At 44.4% G+C, this 19,059-nt stretch overlaps 1 protein-coding gene across 24 annotated transcripts in view; it reads right to left on the bottom strand.

The window, feature by feature from the left end:
* Positions 1-19,059, bottom strand: part of LOC126336637 (stress-activated protein kinase JNK) — an 886,954-nt gene that overhangs the window by 457,783 nt on the left and 410,112 nt on the right. For 7 of the 24 annotated variants that reach the window (XM_050000554.1, XM_050000551.1, XM_050000531.1 and 4 more), the window contains one exon: positions 10,252-10,361. The exons of 16 other annotated variants lie outside the window; for them this stretch is intronic. The gene's annotated coding sequence lies outside the window, so the exon portion shown is untranslated. Of the gene's footprint in view, positions 1-10,218; positions 10,362-19,059 lie in introns of all 24 variants that reach the window. One more of the 24 variants, XM_050000555.1, reaches the window with a different exon arrangement.

The raw sequence follows: 19,059 nt of genomic DNA, 5'->3' as shown, positions 1-19,059 counted from the left end.
GAAGCTTCAGCCCACTGATTCCGGAGGAGGAAGAAGGCTGACGCTAATACCGTCACAACATGGGTCGCGAGGTGTTCCACAAAAACTGATAGATCTGTACAAAGGCAACCTGGGTGTGCAAGCCCTGGAATGGAAGACTACCACATACAACCTTGGGAAGTGCAGACTGTAGGCCACAAAAGTGACGTATGGGCAGAAGAACAGACAGAGGAGACAAAGCATTCACAACCCCAACTTTCTCTGTGATTAAAAACAGGCTTTTGCGCAAAGACGTTTAAAGGTAATAAGATCGTAGGTGGAGGGGTGCCGCTTAAAATGTTGCAAGGCGTGACGATGATTACAGACAGTGGAGTCAATGGCTGTGCTCCACCGCGCAACTGATCGACGGCAAACAGGGCCTGTCAAACAGGGAACAGCAATGCCAACAGTTTGGATTATATCAGACAGATCACGGACGAATTGATCAATACAACCTGAGGAACAAAGTGTAAACACGATCTTGGAGGTACAGAGAGATCAAACAGCCCTCTGGTCATCAGGAAGTGGGATGGGAACAAGAGAATCAATGGGAAGTAATCACTATCACAGAGGTTACCCTGTAGCGACCAGTGTAAGGATGAAGGGAGGGGTGGGGTGGGGGAAGGGAGGGGTGGGGTGGGGGAAGGGGGGGAGAAGAGAGCCGAAGCTCACTGGCAGAAAGTGTAATATGCATCATCACTAAAATGAGTAGGTGTACCATCATTAAGAAGGCACTGGTTGAGGTCCGCAAGAAATTTGCAATGTGGAGCCCCCGATTAGATGAAAAAGCACTGTCCCACAAAGTGTGATGGGCACTAAAAAAACCAAGGAAAAAAAGGGAGGAAGCGGGGGGGGGGGGGTATGTAATAACAATGTCTGTACAGATCAACGTGCAGAAGTCACCGGAAGCCCTCAAACGGCCACCGGTTCTGACAAAACATGGAACCCATGAAGGGTCAGCGAGTATCAGTAAAATGAGATTCCCATAGAATCACATAGCTCCAGAAGGCGACAATAGTATCTAAACTCCTGGAAATTGAAATAAGAACACCGTGAATTCATTGTCCCAGGAAGGGGAAACTTTATTGACACATTCCTGGGGTCAGATACATCACATGATCACACTGACAGAACCACATGCACATAGACACAGGCAACAGAGCATGCACAATGTCGGCACTAGTACAGTGTATATCAACATTTCGCAGCAATGCAGGCTGCTATTCTCCCATGGAGACGATCGTAGAGATGCTGGATGTAGTCCTGTGGAACGGCTTGCCATGCCATTTCCACCTGGCGCCTCAGTTGGACCAGCGTTCGTGCTGGACGTGCAGACCGCGTGAGACGACGCTTCATCCAGTCCCAAACATGCTCAATGGGGGACAGATCCGGAGATCTTGCTGGCCAGGGTAGTTGACTTACACCTTCTACAGCACGTTGGGTGGCACGGGATACATGCGGACGTGCATTGTCCTGTTGGAACAGCAAGTTCCCTTGGCGGTCTAAGAATGGTAGAACGATGGGTTCGATGACGGTTTGGATGTACCGTGCACTATTCAGTGTCCCCTCGACGATCACCAGAGGTGTACGGCCAGTGTAGGAGATCGCTCCCCACACCATGATGCCGGGTGTTGGCCCTGTGTGCCTCGGTCGTATGCAGTCCTGATTGTGGCGCTCACCTGCACGGCGCCAAACACGCATACGACCATCATTGGCACCAAGGCAGAAGCGACTCTCATCGCTGAAGACGACACGTCTCCATTCGTCCCTCCATTCACGCCTGTCGCGACACCACTGGAGGCGGGCTGCACGATGTTGGGGTGTGAGTGGAAGACGGCCTAACGGTGTGCGGGACCGTAGCCCAGCTTCATGGAGACGGTTGCGAATGGTCCTCGCCGATACCCCAGGAGCAACAGTGTCCCTAATTTGCTGGGAAGTAGCGATGCGGTCCCCTACGGCACTGCGTAGGATCCTACGGTCTTGGCGTGCATCCGTGTGCTGCGGTCCGGTCGCAGGTCGACGGGCACGTGCACCTTCCGCCTACCACTGGCGACAACATCGATATACTATGGAGACCTCACGCCCCACGAGTTGAGCAATTCGGCGGTACGTCCACCCGGCCTCCCGCATGCCCACTATACGCCCTCGCTCAAAGTACGTCAACTGCACATACGGTTCACGTCCACTCTGTCGCGGCATGCTACCAGTGTTAAAGACTGCGATGGAGCTCCGTATGCCACGGCAAACTGGCTGACACTGACGGCGGCGGTGCACAAATGCTGCGCAGCTAGCGCCATTCGACGGCCAACACCGCGGTTCCTGGTGTGTCCGCTGTGCCGTGCGTGTGATCATTGCTTGTACAGCCCTCTCGCAGTGTCCGGAGCAAGTATGGTGGGTCTTACACACCGGTGTCAATGTGTTCTTTTTTCCATTTCCAGGAGTGTATTACAAGTACAGAGAGGGTATCCAAATGGGCTGGAGACAATCACCCAACTGGGTCACCATCTGTCAACAACAAGGATGAGGTGGATGATGTCACCTTCGGGAGCACTGGGAAGAGGGGGTGGGCTTGTCCTGGAACTTATGTTTCTTCTTCTTCTTCTTCTTCTTCTTCTTCTTCTTCTTCTTCTTCTTCTTCTTCTTCTTCCTCATCCTCCTTCATAGGTTGGGGATTGCAGGGTAAAGAGGGAGAGCAAGTTCTTGCAACATCCAGAACCCTAAGAGCAACTTTAGGGTGCATAGACCGTGTGTCCCATGGCCAAGTTGCGGTAGCAGATCTCTAGCCTGAGAGACGCCAGGAATAAAGGTCCCAGGAGGGAGCCCCCTTACTGGCCGGCGCCGAAGAAGAGGGAGACTTCTTTGGCTCAAGAGGGGGAGCGGCACCTGGAGGAGAGGGCATGGGAACTGCTGGGGAGGGGAAGAGGAGAGAGGGATTGGACTGTGGTAAGGTGTGGAGGAAATGGACGTAACAGAGGCAGAAGTAGATGCCATTGACACAGGGTGAAGTTGGTCATATTTCTAATGAATTTCAGTGTATGATAAACGATCAAGGGAGTTATACTCCTGCATCGTCTTTTCTTTCTTATAAGCTGGGCCACTCACTGAGTGGAACACAGGGAATTCTCCCATGGCATAGCCAGGGATGGGAAGGCCACAGGGTCATAAGAAGCAGCATCCAATAATTCACTACCAACAGAAGAGACGGCCATTGGAGAATAGCCAGTTTTATAGAGCTTGATTTTTTTCATACAAAACACCTGACCTGATACCACCCAATCCGACCAGGGGCTCTCCCATGGTTGCCAGCCAGCCACAGCAAGGGAAATCTGACAAGGCAGTCGTTGCTGGGAAGTGCAACGCTCCAGAATAACAAGCCACCACTCCTATACACACATGGGAAGGCAACAGCTCAGGTACCAGAAGTGTAATTCCAGTGTTGTCAGGGGGCTCAGCCAGGTAAGTACGAAACAGTCCCACCACGTGGACTGGCTACACATACTGCTTACGTAGTGGGGCAGAGGGGGGGGGGGGGGCTATGGTGGGGAACGAAGAGGGAAAGAAAGGGGAAGAGGTATCCACGCCATAGATGCTAAGGGGGGATTTATTCCCCAAACGGCTCCTACAATGGGGAGAGAAAATGTGGAAGTAGAGGTCAAACCCAAAAGGGGGACCAAAACCGCCAAAAACAATGGATGAAAAGGCAAGGGAAGCAAAACCGCAAGGATTACAGGAAACCAGCTGGATAAGTAGGTTGACATAAGTAAGAACACAGAGAGGGGAAGGAGGGGGAGAAATGAGGGCAGGAAGGGGGGGGCACAGGTAAGGAGATAGAGCCTGGGAAGGAAGAATGGACTACAATAGCTGGAGGCCCCTTGCCTTCCAATCAGATGTGATTCACATCTGTGTTCTATAATCTAATTATTTCAAAAACATTGCTATCCACAAAGATCGCCGCTATCCGAAGGGAAGGAAGGAAGGAAGGAAGGAAGGAAGGAAAGTTGGGGTTTCCCTTTTCGTCGAGAATGAGGCCGTCAGTCGTAGAACGCAAGCTTGAACTGTACTAAGGGAGATGGTGAGCACTTGTGCCCTTTTCGAAGACATCATTCCGGTATTTGACTGAATTAATTTTGGGAACTCACGGGAAAAATGGATGGCTCGACGAGCATATCACCCATTGCAAACCGGGTCGTCTTGGTTAATGAATGCGCCATGTTTGGAACTCAAGTCGCTACTTTCATTGAATCGAACTGCGTCATGATACATCACATTCAATTAGCTAGAGAACCTTTTACAATACATAGCAGGAATGGTACAGCAGACAGTACTACACGATGAAGAAACAATCCTGGTTGTAGGTATTTATTTATTACTTATTTACTAATGACGTCTATCGCCTGACTCACGCATCTTCAGATGGGCTGAATATTAGATGGTGTTAGGTACATGGAAGACCGAGCGTACAGAATGTAGGTATCCCCTGTACATAACACCATTTAATATTCAGCCCTTCTGAAGATGCCTGAACCCGGCGAAAAGCGTCACTGGTTACATCCCTGTAACCAAGAGTGACTGTTTCTTAATCATATTTCAATACACTGGCTGCAGCATTGAAATTTCAACCCTTTAGTGAGGCCCTGTAAGAGAGTTGCACGTTTCTACGTTGCAGTTATAAAACGTTACACCCGTGGTTGTATGAGGTTATGCCTGTAGACAGGACTTTGAAACGCCTTTGCATGTTGATCTTTCCACAATCCTGCGCCGACCATGACATGCTCACAAATGGAATCAAATAACGCAAATTTTCGTTAAGACGGTCGACAATATTCCAGGCAGGGGAGGACGAGATCAGCTTATCTCCAATGAAATAAAGTGTTTATTTAAAATACAGATTTTTCCAACACACGACGGGGTATCAGAAAGTTTGCAGACTAGGTCTGTAACACACTAACGAATGAAACTCACATGAAGATCGTCGGAAAACAATCCACAACATTGCTGCCACTGCCGGTGTGTTACACGGAACAGTGCAGGTAATCCTCGAGCACGATTTTAACATGACTCCGTCAGCGTTCCGTGCATGATCCATCCTTCACGTGGAAGATCATTCTGGGTGACGAACCATGGATGCATGGGTACGACCTTCAGGGAAAGCAACTGCCTTACAGTGTAATAGCCCGTCATCTGCACGACCGAAAAAGTGGAGGGAGGTCCGCAGCGTGGCCACGTGCGTGCGCATCGTCTTTCCGATATTCGTGGCACTGTGCATCCCGAATTCTTCGTCATCTTCCCGAAAATGAAGATCCATCTCAAAAGCTGCTGTTTTGCCACTGTTTGAGAAAACCTATCGCGAATCGTATTAGGTGCTTGATAAGTTTCGGAAAAAAAAATCCACGACATATTTAAGCAGTGGTAAAAACGATGTATTACTGTACAAGGTGGCTATTTTCGAGGTGATAGTGTGTAGACGTATATACCTCCTATTTAATGATGCTGTCGAAACAAGCACAAAAAAGCGGTTAAACTACACAGCATACGCTTACAATAAGTTGCACTTTTGACACTTCAAATATTTTTTACGCTTTGGTTTGACTGCAGATTACATGTGCTAACGTGCATTATAAATCTTTAATATGGTTCTCAGTGTTGTTATTTTACGTATTCGTGGAACAATATCTCATGAGTGAGATTTTCACTCTGCAGCGGAGTGTGCGCTGATATGAAACTTCCTGGCAGATTAAAACTGTGTTCGAGTCTCGATCCGGCACACAGTTTTAATCTGCCAGGAAGTTTCAGTATCTCATGGTATTACAGAACTACTTGAAAGTGACTTGTACGACGAAATTGTTCGTGAAATAAACTAGACATAATACACCTCACCAGTCATTTGGCGAAAATGTTAGCAGTTCATAAAAATAATGCAACTCCAGTGACCACCGAAGTGGAAACAATTACTTGTGTTCAGAGAGGGTCCGGACACCCTAATACTTAGTTTTCTGTAATTCGTTTTACTCAGTAATAATACGATTGACCAAGACACGTGAATAAATTCGACAAGCAAGTTGACTATTTGTAGGATCGTTCCCTTATAGCATTTATTTTCCAGTTACTAGGTCAGCTATATAGTTTGCTTGAAAATCAGGCCCACCAAGCCTCTACTCGACCAATTTTTGCGTATGGTCTTCACTACACGCATTACAGTTCGCCTCACTTTTTCTTCACTCCTCCCTGTAGGTACACAAATGTCAAGTAGTTAGTACGGCGTTTCTTCATTTAGATGTACATTTCGCAAACCATTATTATTTCACCCCTTCACTGTTCCTTTCGCTAACTCTGTGTAGGAAGTATGACTGCTTGTAAGCCTCCGTTGTACTTGACAGAATTGTACGCTCTACGAATACAAACAGTCTTCCCGTCCCGTGATACAAAACACTTCTGTAACTGTGTGTATATCTCAGTTTCATAAGCTTCTCCGTAGCGGTCGATCGCCCTTTCGAGTGATTGTCTCGTAAACAACTACTTTCATGGGTGAGCTACATTTCCAGAAGATTCTTCCATTTAGTCTCAGCTTCACGTCTGTTTTTCACAATGGGCGAAGAGTTAGTCAACCCCAGGAGACATCAGTATAATACCGCGCCTGTAGTCTAATGTCAGCAAGTTTCTTGACTTATGCCATACCAAACTGAAACCATCCACTGATAAGATTCCGTAGAGCTACCAAATTGCGGGGATGCTGATTGCTAAAATACGTTTCAACTGCTGTTCCTAAAACTACCAGAATTTTTCTATTGGTTAAAGATCGGGTCATTTAGCTACTCAGTCGCGATGTGATTTGTTGCACGAGTGTTCATCAAACGTATGTGCGCAACCCTGTCAACATTTCTTGGAAAAATGAAATGTTCACGGCGCGCTCGTCATGAAGATGAACAAGAAGAAGTTATACTTTATTACCGAGATTGTTGAAGTAAACGTCCTGGTTGGCATTCGCAGTGTCAAAGACTGAGTAGGTATAACACGGTATGAAAAACAGCACATTGTTGCTGCCAGCCTTAACTACATTCTCCACAGACTACGTGTTAAACGCCTAAATGGACAGTCGGTGCGTTTGACTCCTTGAATCATTTATGAAAGAGGCAAAATCCTAACTTTAGGGACAACGCTACGCATTTCCTGTCAGCTTCTGTCTAGTTTATGTGGTGTTCTTCCGCCGTGCTAGAGAGCTGCGAGTGGTACATCATTACTTGTAGTCATGTTGCACAGTTTTCGTAGGGATACCAAAAAATCGGTGGCAACTTCATTCGCAGTCTGGACATGGGCACAGCCAAACACGATGGCTCCTTTCTGACATTCTGTAAGACAAGTGGTCCTTATATCGCCCCGCTCCGTATTTCGTCCGCCTACGAATTTTCGTTTGCCACAGTTGGTAACAAATAATTAGCTGCGCGTACATGCGTAACCTCTTGTCCATTGTATCGTTGAGAATGTTTGTTTTGTGGGGCACGTGTAGCCTCTGTGTACGAAAAAATTCATATCCTTTTATCCTGAAGTGAGTGAGTGTAGCAGTCGCATTAACAGCCTGCAGTTCCTAGTGTGAGCACTGATTTGCGTTCAAATATTGGCCTTGTGTCGTGTGTTGTAGTTACTGGTATGTAATCGTTGCCGTCGAGAATTTGGCCATGTTACTGTAGCGGTCAATATAATAAATCTGGAGATCCTCGTAATTTCGTCCGCCGTGCTGATCCTATTTCCGACCCGGGGACGAAATTTGGACCTGTTATTAAACACTGATTTTATTTGCTGCTTACAAATGTTACTTTACTGTTTTGATAGTAATCATGGGACATGCTGTTTATCTACAGAAACATATAAATTCATATGGTACACATTTTTGGGAGGCTGAAAAAACTTGAAAAGATAGTTCATTCATGATATCCAAGGAATTCAAAGTCGTAAAACTTACTGGTAATGTTAGAAGAAAAATACTTCTAAATTAGCAGTAGTTTACATAATATTTATGGAGGACGAAATTAAGAACACCTTTTCGTATTTCTATTTTTGCGGTGTTAACGTTTACATCAAATACAGGCTCTATACATCACTACAATTTAAGTTGCCTTCTAGTGGAGGATAAATTCAGTAATATGTTGAAATGTGTAGACTTCTCCGTAACCTTCCAGGACTTGTATAGATCCTAACGTACTACGGTAACGAAATTTGAATCAGCTACCTTAGCGTCTCCGCGCCGAACTACCTTAAGTTACTGATTCCCTACGACGATTTGGTACCAGTTATAAATCATATTCAGCGCTCCAAAGCGACCAGTGTGCTCCTTCAAGTCTCGTGTGCGCGTTTCTCTTTACGGTGAACAGGATAATTACTCCCAGATATTTCACTACTGTTGATGGTTGGTTGGATGGTTTCGCGGTGGAAGGGACCAAACAACGAGGTCATCGGTCCCATCGGATTAGGGAAGGATGACAAAGAAAATCGGCCGTGCCCTTTCAAAGGAACCATCCCGGCATTTGCGTGAAGTGACTCAGGGAAATCACGGAGAACCTAATGAGGATGGGCGGACGTGAGAATGAACCGTCGTCCTCCCGAATGCGAATCCAATGTGCTAACCACTGCGCCACCTCGCTTGGTGTTGCTGATGTTTCCAATGATTTATCACCAATTGTGTAATCGAACACTGTGGTCTTCGTGCATTTTACTGCAGTTTTCCTATACATGCACGAACTTCAGAAGTCAAGTTACACAAGTCGTCTCACGGTAAGACCACTGCAGAACGAGAGTGCTTGTTCCGGGTTTCCTGCAGAGACAGTTCTGCTGCGGCGCACATGGCAGGTGCATTACAGTGTACGAGTCAAGTGGCGTGCCAAGTGGAAACGTCCTCCAATGTTGAAGTATACGGGACAGTTTGACTCTTCAAATTACACACAAATTCACAATGAAATTGTAACTGTTAATGGAGCAAATGCAATGTCGCTTCCAGTTATAGTGCAATGGTGCCAACATTTATAAATGCCGGACAGACGTAGGGGATGCAGATAAGGACATGGATCACAGACGACAATATCCAGACTCTTGAGAAACTGATTTGCAGCAATCGCAGAATGACTATCTCAGTCACTTGATGGGGACATGAGTAAGCAGTGTGCTCACTCCATCGTCTAGTGTCGACAATTGTGCTTTCACTGGGTGCCACGAGCACTATCACATCGACACAAAGCAGCAAGGTTTTGGCGTCTGTGGACTTCCTTGTCCATTACGTCGTGGTAGAGAATAACGTCCTAAGTCGCATCATTACGGGAGACATGGGTTCATTATTTCACATCTGCAACGACGAACATTTCTCGCCCACGTGGAATGAATGCAAAGTTGCGTCGTCTGCAGGAACGTCACGCCACAGCTTTCTTCGACTATGGGGGATTTGTGTACACACCGTTTATGTCAAAGGGAACAACTTTTAATGCTAATTCGTACGGTGCAACACCATAAAGACCAAGAACTGTGGAAAATTAAGCAAATGCATTATTCTCCTGCACAACAATACCCCAAAAGCTAAAAGAACATCTTTGGGGGGGGGGGGGAGAAATTTCCCAAAGATGAAGGCATTCATATAGCGGTTCTCGAATGGCACCGTGACCAAACAGTGGATTTCTAGCGTCGAGGAATTGAACGATTGATCGACAGTTTCAAGGTCTACAGAAAATTAGAAACTGATTAAAAATTGTCGCGTATCTGTGTCACTCTGGAGTGTAGAGCATCATTTAAAAGAAGTTACTTGGTCTGTGATAAAAGTGTGTAAGTTAATTTTTGAAGACCTCACCTGTGTGTGCGTGTGTGTGTGTGGATAAATTATTTTGGCTGAATTTGTTGATAGCAGGGGTGAACAATGGAAGAAATTTCAATGACAACGATAAAATAAAGATTAACAGAGCATTATTTTAGAGCAGTCTTCAATGTATATGAACGGTTTGTTCTGTATATATCAAAAGATTGTTTACTATATGGAAAATTCTCTGTTTTTTAACATCCAATATATACGAGTATACGTTGTTACGAAGTTTAATTTGGCTGGGAATATATTTCAGAGCACCGATGAGGAATTGATACTTCCGATCATCGTTAATAAATCTTATCATTAGCCTTAAATGTGATTTCACAAGTACTACAAGATAGGACTCAATAAATGCGATTTACCGTTTCGGTTATGGTATGGGAGAAATAACTTACGTCGCAGCGCACTGTACATGCGCCACGCCAAAATCAAGGCCCCCTTCTCAGACTTATGGCCGCTTCTTAGAATGTCTGCACAATCAGTTGTGTTCTGACGAGGAACGTACCTGAAACAGAAGAAATGATTGTAAGAGCATTGCAATGTCTGTACTGTTAAAGTCCTTAATACGTGTAGTTCATAATCCGAAACAGCAGGCTCTTCTAACAGGAGCTATCTACAAGAAGTGGTCAAAACCAATGATAAGACGACGCTAGTGACAGCACTATAGTCAACAGCTGAAGTATTCACGCAGATAGCTAGTTGAAGCGCACCAAAACATAGATATGCCCTTGGTACAGGCGTCGAAATGACAGACGTTACTTTTGCCTCCGTCTATTTCGTCCCGTTACCAGCGCCGTCGATCTGTAAGAAACTCCGGAATCTAGTCACAAAGCTCGTTCGATATGCTGAAACTCGCATTTTGTTAACAGTGCAGGATTGTTTTAAATGTGTTCGTAAAGTGAAGTAACATGGGATCAACCTCGGCGTCGATATCTGCAATCCTCCGCATTCGAAAAGACGACACCTCACGTCCTACTCCGGCCATCCACATTCAGAATTTCTCCGATTTCCCTACATCGCTTCAGAAGCAAGCTGGGATGGTTCCCCTGAAAAGGATTTATATCCCCCATTCTTCCTCAGCCCGAGCTTGTGCTTCACCTATAATGGCATTATTATCGGCGTGAGTTCAAAACTTTACCTTTCTTCATTCTTCCTTCTAAGGAGTTTGCATCAAATGGAGAAACACATTGAGCTCTTTCACAAGATCTCGTTTGATTCCTATGTAGCATGTCGTCGATGTCCAAAAACCGTGAGTTTTTAATGTGTTGGGGAAAGTGTGTGAGTTAATTCGTGGAAACCGACTATTCACAATAGAATGCTTTTTGGTGAGTCTCCACAAATTAACAAAAAATGTTTTGCATGATCTTGTCACAAATCGCTTAAATTTTGGCAAATTGCGTTCCCACTGGATTCCGAAAATACGGATGTCCACGAAACGAATCGACGTGGCAGTGCTTTGACATTTCTTTCCCGATACAATGATCCAGGACATTAATTCTTAAAAGAGAATCGTGACCGGCGATGAAACTTGGTTTTGCCATGTCATTCCAGAATGAAAACGACAGTAGATGGGAGTTCGAGGCACTCACGACCCCACAAAAAATAAAAATTCAAAAACAGCGTCGTCATCACGAAAAATCATGTGCACTGTATTCTGGTACAGACATGGCAATTTACTTATTGCTTACTTTCCCCACAAGTGAACCCGTCAACGCGGTATGATACTGTGAAACACTGAGGCATGGAATGCTCACTCAAGACACTGTATTGCTTCATTACAACGAAAATCATCATTCTGTTGGGGTCTCTCAAACCCTTATTCTCAATTCTGTTGGGAGCAATTAGATCATTCACTGTACAGTCCTCATCTCGTACTTTCTGACTACCACTTTTTCTTGAACTTGATTTTGGGGGGAGGCAGTGGCTGTCTTCATTCGCGACATCTTTCTATGAAGGGGGCACAGAAAAGCTCGTTTCCCGATATAACAAATGCCTGAACAATAAGAGTGACGACGGAGAAAAATTGTTTAAGAAATTTCTTTCTTGCAAAAACAAATTTTGGTTTAAAAATGATTTTATGAGTTGTTTCAAAAACTGTACTTACTTTCCGGGCATGCTTCGTATAATGTTATTAATTAATGCTATCGCCACTTGATGATACCCCACGTCAGACGAGATAATATATTCCCGCCGGCTAGAACCTTTTCATTGTTTGTACTGGTAAGAACGCGAAGTATGGAACTAGCTATCATGATGAGAAAATAACGTCTTAAAATGTGTCGGAGTTTGCTCGCCATATTCTAGGAAAGGGTTATTGTATTTACCTCGGCGACTGGTACAGTAGTCCATATCTGGTTGGCAAAATAACGAGTAAGAACATGACCGTTGTCGACACAAAACGGAAAATCTGAAAGGACTCCACAATAAATGAAAAGCTGAAGAAGGGAAGAATACGGAACGCCGTAGAAAAACAAGCAAATGATGTCGAAATGGCAGCACAAGAGACACCTCGCTATGTTCAGCACATTACGTGACGGTACATTTCATTTCAACATTGTAAATGTAAATATTGGCAGTTCGTAAAAGCCAAGTGTAATCACGGAATTCAATAGGAATATGGGAGGTGTCGACCGTCCCAGTTACAAAGCCACCAACTGTCCATCGGACATTGCATGCTTCAATGCATACGGCCTGTGCAATAGAAAACGACGTCGAAGTAAGCAGATTGGAGTTAATGATCATTATAGGGAAACAACTGGCCGAATCGTCTCAACAACAAGGGTCAACTCGAAAACCAAAAATGATTAGTCTGCAGGTCAAGCGTTTTCCAGAATTTTTTCCAAGCACAACGTAGAAAAGACTAGCAAGGACTTGAGTTGCATGAGAAAAGGCCTCCGAAAAAGGGACATCTTATTGATGTGCAGAACCATGTTTCAAAATGTTTCACACAAAAATGACCCGTAATTACGCTAAATTAAAATTTTAGTCTCTTATCTGATACATTATATTCCGTACTAATCCGCTTTAGTTTTGATCCAGTCTAAAATCAACAAATAAATTCTTTAATGAGTGGCAAGGCACAGACAGCGCTAGATGTAATTACCCACTGTGAGACAGGAGCGCGCACGAAAAATATCTTATTAAAGGATTAATTGAAGTGAATAAATTACATGTTCACGCGTGGAACTTTAAAAGTGCGATGTTTCTTGCCTCTGAACTGTTTTCCTGTTTTTGTTTTTATTGAGGTTACAGGGGGGAGTTGCAGGATCCATCTGGAAGCCCCAAAGCTAAGCTCGCGGCCTTTAACTAGAATTGGCTCTTAACGGACTGGCCCTCTTTGATTTTCTTTGATAATGACGGGATTTGAAGGTCAACGGCCAGACTATTTCCTGAAGCTGTAAGATTCGCCTCTCAAAACAACACGAAGAAATCACATTCAACGACTTCCGAGCGCTGTTAAATATAAAATAATCCGAGCACTTTGACATAGCCGCACATAGCTGAGTGCGTGAAAGTCTTGCAAATCACGAAATCTCTGGATCGGTTCTCGCTAGAAGATCTTTTTCTACTTTTCTTTGAATTCTATATCCGTTATTAACTAAAATTTTAAGCAATACTGGATCATACTTGGCAATACAAATAACAGTATTTGTTTTTAACTACTAATCGCATCTACATTAAATTAAAATTTGCTTAAAACTACGAACATCAAATATAAACATACTTTATTATTTCCAGGGATTCAATAGCATTACTGGTACATGTAATTATATTTACATATGTAATTTTTAAATTTATAATTTTCATTTAGTTTTAATTTATTTTCATGTGATTCGTAATTCAAAATGAAAATATGTTAATGGTTCGTCAATTATTCATTTTTAATTAATTATTCATTAATTATCAATATTTCCACTGGATTTTCAGTAGATGTTTCGACTGAAAGTAAAAATGCTGTTACCCAGATAATCGAATCAAGGAATTCGCCATTACAAAAGACATACACTACGCAATAAGCTACCGGCGGCTCTGTTAAACCGCTAGAAATCTTTTTTACACTGAAGCGCCAAATAAAATGGTATAGCTTTCGTATTCAAAGACAGAGATATGTAAACAGGCAGAATACGGCGATGCGTTCGACAACACCTGTATAAGACAAAAAGTGTCTGACGCAATTTTTAGATCGGTTACTGCTCCTACAATGGCAGGTTATTAAGATTTTAGGGGGTTTGAACGTGGTGTTATAGTCGGCGCAAGAGCGATGGGGCACAGCATCTCCATGGTAGCGATGAAATGGGGATTTTCCCGTACGATCATTTCACTAGTGTACCGTGAATATCAGGAATTCGGTAAAACATCAAATCTCCATCATCGCTGCGGCCGGAATAACATCTTGCACTAACGGGACCAACAAAAACTGAAGAGAATCGTTCAACGTGAGCCAAGTGCAACCCTTCCGAAAATTGCTACAGATTTCAATGCTGGGACGTCAACAAGTGTTAGCGTGCGAACCATTCATCAAAACACCATCGATACGGACTTTCAGAGCCGAAGGCCTACTCTTGTAGTATTGCTAACTGCACTACACAAAGCTTTACTCCTTGTCTGAGTTCGTCAACACTGACATTGGACTGTTGATGGCTGTGATACGGGACCCCTGATACGTCTAGATACGACTCTGATATGTCACTATCCAAGATGATACTCCAGGCGGGTGTAAAATGAATGTTCGCAACAGAGAATAATAAACGCTAAATTGGAGATTTGGCCCTGTCTGACTACCCCCCTGAAACAGATCCTAGGATCTCTTAAGTCGATAACTTACAATCTAAACAAAAATGAATGATGAAGGCAACTAATTCTACTAAATGATAAACGTTTTCCTGCTTATATGTTTATTGTAGATTTAAAAAAAACTGTACATTACAAGGTTTACATTTACTAAGTAAAATTACTAATCAATTGCCCAACTCTGCCCCTTACTATGAATGCGCGGTCTATATCAATAACACAAAATGACTGACATCATCTATGTACCAAACACTAGAAGACACTACTTTCAAAGATAATCTACGGTGGTGCGGAACCTCAGTGGAAATAAACTAAGGTATCACAGCTGTTTAGCTTTGATAACCCTAATAATCAGAAACAATTTGCGATATCATCGTACGTACTGCGTCCGGTGCGTGAAGTGATGGTTCTCGTACTCGTCTGCGGCGATGGAAGAATTCCAGCCACAAATAAACTCTTTCAAACACTAGGACGGCCGAACGCGGTCCTCTGACTAATATACTATAATACTGTCTTCTCCTCTCTTTGTTCTACAGACGAGAAACGCGAACTCCCAACCACAAGGACGGAGTTCAGATAACGTCTCAACGTAAGTATAGGCAGAGGAAGTGCTCTCAAATACTGAACGCTGCGCACTCAACGACGACTTCCAACCCAGAGGTGAAGTTCAGAATCTTATAGGTTCGCAACAGTACAGTGCGTAACTGTTCTAACTATAAACTCTCCTGAGAGCAAAGACAGCAAGTCCGTCCGTACCAACAAAACCGTCCGTACCAACAACGCTGATATTGAACGACCGTCACACACGGGCACTCACAACGGAAGACCTCATCTCTCCACCTCTGGCCTCCCAGCAAGGCTCAGCTCCACACCATAGTGATTCCGAAAACGAATCATATTCCAGAAACCACGGAATATTCTCCCTCTCTACTGATTCTTCCGAACGCCGACCAACTATATTTTTGTCTTTTGTCGTCCAGCGCGGAAAGTTTGTGAGGAAAAGCCTATACTCGTACAATGGTACGCTTCTGAGTAAAAATCCTTGGAAATAACCACGCCTGTGTAGTTTCAGAGGTGCCGCTTCTTTGTCCCTCGCAACTGCGTCCAAAATCTGCAGATTTCGGAAGTATTATCCGGTTATCCTGTTGGCACTACTACAATAGCGGCCAGATAGCGGCTGGTTGCACCTGTATTGTGTCTTCGCGCTCACGTGTCACGACGTCCGTCTAGCTACTTCCTGTGTTTAAGCAGGACCAACACAGCTGTATGGGCCTTCCGTCCAGGGCTAAAGTTCCACCTGCCGTTTCATCTCCACTGGCATTCCAACCTCTGCTAGTATAGGCAATCATTCATTACGCCGTTCTGATGTAAATACACTCCGTTAACAATTATTTACAAGGCGTACGTGAAAATGTCAGTCTCGATTATCTATTCATATACACGATGTACAACCTATCATATGATATCTAATTGTGGTTGGAGTTCACGGCAAAGTATGTGGATGAGTGCTTGTAAGGTGCGAAATTATAGCCACCTTACAACACGTACGTAAGTGTTCGTGGACGAGACGTTGGTCGAGTTTTAGCAACACTTTCAACGTGACTCCCTGATTTCATCGCAACAGCTTACAGTATTTGCAGTGTTTCAAGTCTTCGTTTCACTTATTCGGAGAATTGTGCTACTGAATTGAGCGATCATCAAGTAAGAATGATCATACAGTTTACAGAGAAGTGGTAAGGATTACATAGTTTATCTTCCGTGGAAGACTACTGTAAATTTTAATCACTCCATACCGTCCAATATACCAGGCCACGCCACACAGAAACAGGTTCATTATTGTCTCAGCAATGCTGTACTGATTCTGATGTCATGTGTTTGTTATTAGTTTCTAATTGCCGGTCCTGTTATTAAACGTCCGCAGCTCGTGGTCGTGCGGTAGCGTTCTCGCTTCCCACGCCCGGGCTCCCGGGTTCGATTCCCGGCGGGGTCAGAGATTTTCTCTGCCTTGTGATGACTGGGTGTTGTGTGATGTCCTTAGGTTAGTTACGTTTTAGTAGTTCTAAGTTCTAGGGGACTGATGACCGTAGATGTTAAGTCCCATAGTGCTCAGAGCCATTTGAACCATTTGTTATTAAACTAGCACATCCCACTTTTCCCATTTTCTATAATAACCGAATACTTCGAAGCAATGGAAATTTTATGAAAAGACGTTAATCGCCCCTAAAAATGTTTTATTTAAAAGCCATAATGTTTATCGCTGCTAATATGGCAAATTGATATGCCAGTTTTCATACCCGGTCATTAGTACAAACTGAAAAAAACGTGTTATAACAGAGACCCTACAAATAACGAAAGATATCGATTACTTCGAACTAAAATACCGGTATCGGTTTTAACCCGTCGGCTTTTCCCATCCCTATCGTAAACAGCCCTGATTGAAGTACGAGGGTAAGTCAATTATTATCTGCAAAGTATTTATAAAATTTTATTCTATTCAAATAGGAAAATTAAAAGAACATTATTTTTCGCCATTGTCTCCTTGCGTTTCAACGCACTTGGTCCATCGTTGTACAAGCTTACTGACGCCCTCATAAAAGATGGTTGTCGGTTGAGCTGCGAGTCAGGAAAGCACAGCTTCTTTCACTGCTTCGTCTGAGGCAAATCGGCGGCCACTTAATGCCTGTTTGAGTGGACCAAACAAGTGATAGTCAGAAGGGGGCAAGATCGGGACTATATGGAGGATGATCCAGTGAGGTTCTGGAGCGTTTCAGCTGTGTGGGCAGCAGTATGCGGACGGGCATTGTCGTGCAACAATACAACTTGTGACAGCAATCCTCGGCGTTTGTTTCTTGTCTGCGTGTGCAAAAGCAATACTTAGTTAATCCACGAAACGTTAAACATTCTTGGTTTCAATTACTTCCCAACTTACATAAATGAGGTGTCCGGGAAGACTTAGGGTTCCTCCCGTTTTTATCAGATGAACATGGTCACTTCTACGAGGGGCGTTCAATAAATAACGCAAAACATTTTTTATTTTGAAACAAGGTTGGTTTTATTCTGGCCTCCGATATACAATATTATTCCCCGCTCTTCTGGCTACAAAACCCTATTTTTCACTATAATTTCTGTTCAATGCGGGGGACTTAACGCCCTTTTACTGGCAGGCCTGTCTGTCTTCACCGTACTTCGGGGCCAACGTCTTGCTACATCAATAACCTCCGCATCATCTAGGAACTGCTGCTCGTGAAGTACATCCTCCATTACGCCAAGCAGTTGGGGTCGGAACGTACTAGATCCGGGCTGTAGGGTGAATGAGGAAGAACAGTCCAATGAAGTTTTGGGAGGTCCTCTACGGTGCGCATTTTTGTGGGGTCGAACAGGCTGAGCCGCGCGCTCTTAGGCGCTGCAGTCATGGACTGTGCGGCTAGTCCCGGCGGAGGTTCGAGTCCTCCCACGGGTATGGGTTTGTGTGTTTGTCCTTAGGATAATTTAGGTTAAGTAGTGTGTAAGCTTAGGGACTGATGACCTTAGCAGTTAAGTCCCATAAGATTTCACACACATTTGAACATTTTTTTTAACACGCTGAAGTTGTTTTTTAGTTTCCTGAGGGTAGCGCAATACATTTCAGAGTTGATCGTTGCTACCATGAGTGAGGAAGATTCTGTCAGCACTGCCGCCAGGACATCCAGTTACAATGCGAGGTGTTTCTTTGAGATCCGTCGATCACTTAGAATGAGAGTGTCCGCACGTTGCAACATTCCAGGGGTCACAGCTGTATGCGGCCGGCCAGCACGCAAGAGATCTGCCAGGTCTGCGTGACCTAGTTGCGCTGATGACGGACGCCTCGCGCAACGACTCACCGTGCTTTTGTTCACTGCCCAGTCTCCGTAAACATTCTATAAGCGTCTATCAATATTTGCGATGCTCTGGTTGCGATGCTCAATGACAGCTCCCTGCTTGGAACGCACCTCGGTTACAGACGCCATTCGGAAGGCTACGCATAGCGCTGCTATCAATCGTAAATTCATGAAACGATATAGGGGCTGAAGCGGGAATATTTCACGATGTTCCAGAATAAATTCCGCATTTTTTCAACAGAAACTGGTCTTGGAAAGAAATGTGCTGTATTACTTATTGAACACCTCTCATTGTTAGATTAATATTCGAGGGACCCTGTGTAGTCACAACGTGAAATTCTTCAAGACCGACAACCAGCGGAACACGATCGTCCAGTAGCGAACGGGAATCGAACACGGCTGAATCCAGTTCGCTCCCGTTTGTCTCCCTTTCATACGAGAAATAATTCTGCTCTCGTGTAAACCAAGCTTTAGACGGGAGTCTGAGAGGCGCGTTCGGGTGCTCGCCGTTTTCTTTGCGATCCAGCCGCTGCGCTCCTGTCCTGTCCTCTCGTT

The sequence above is a fragment of the Schistocerca gregaria genome, chromosome 2 (genome assembly GCF_023897955.1).
Source record: "Schistocerca gregaria isolate iqSchGreg1 chromosome 2, iqSchGreg1.2, whole genome shotgun sequence".
NCBI lineage: Eukaryota > Metazoa > Arthropoda > Insecta > Orthoptera > Acrididae > Schistocerca > Schistocerca gregaria.
The sequence above is the reverse complement of the archived record's forward strand: the minus strand, read 5'-3'. Positions and strand labels throughout refer to the sequence as shown.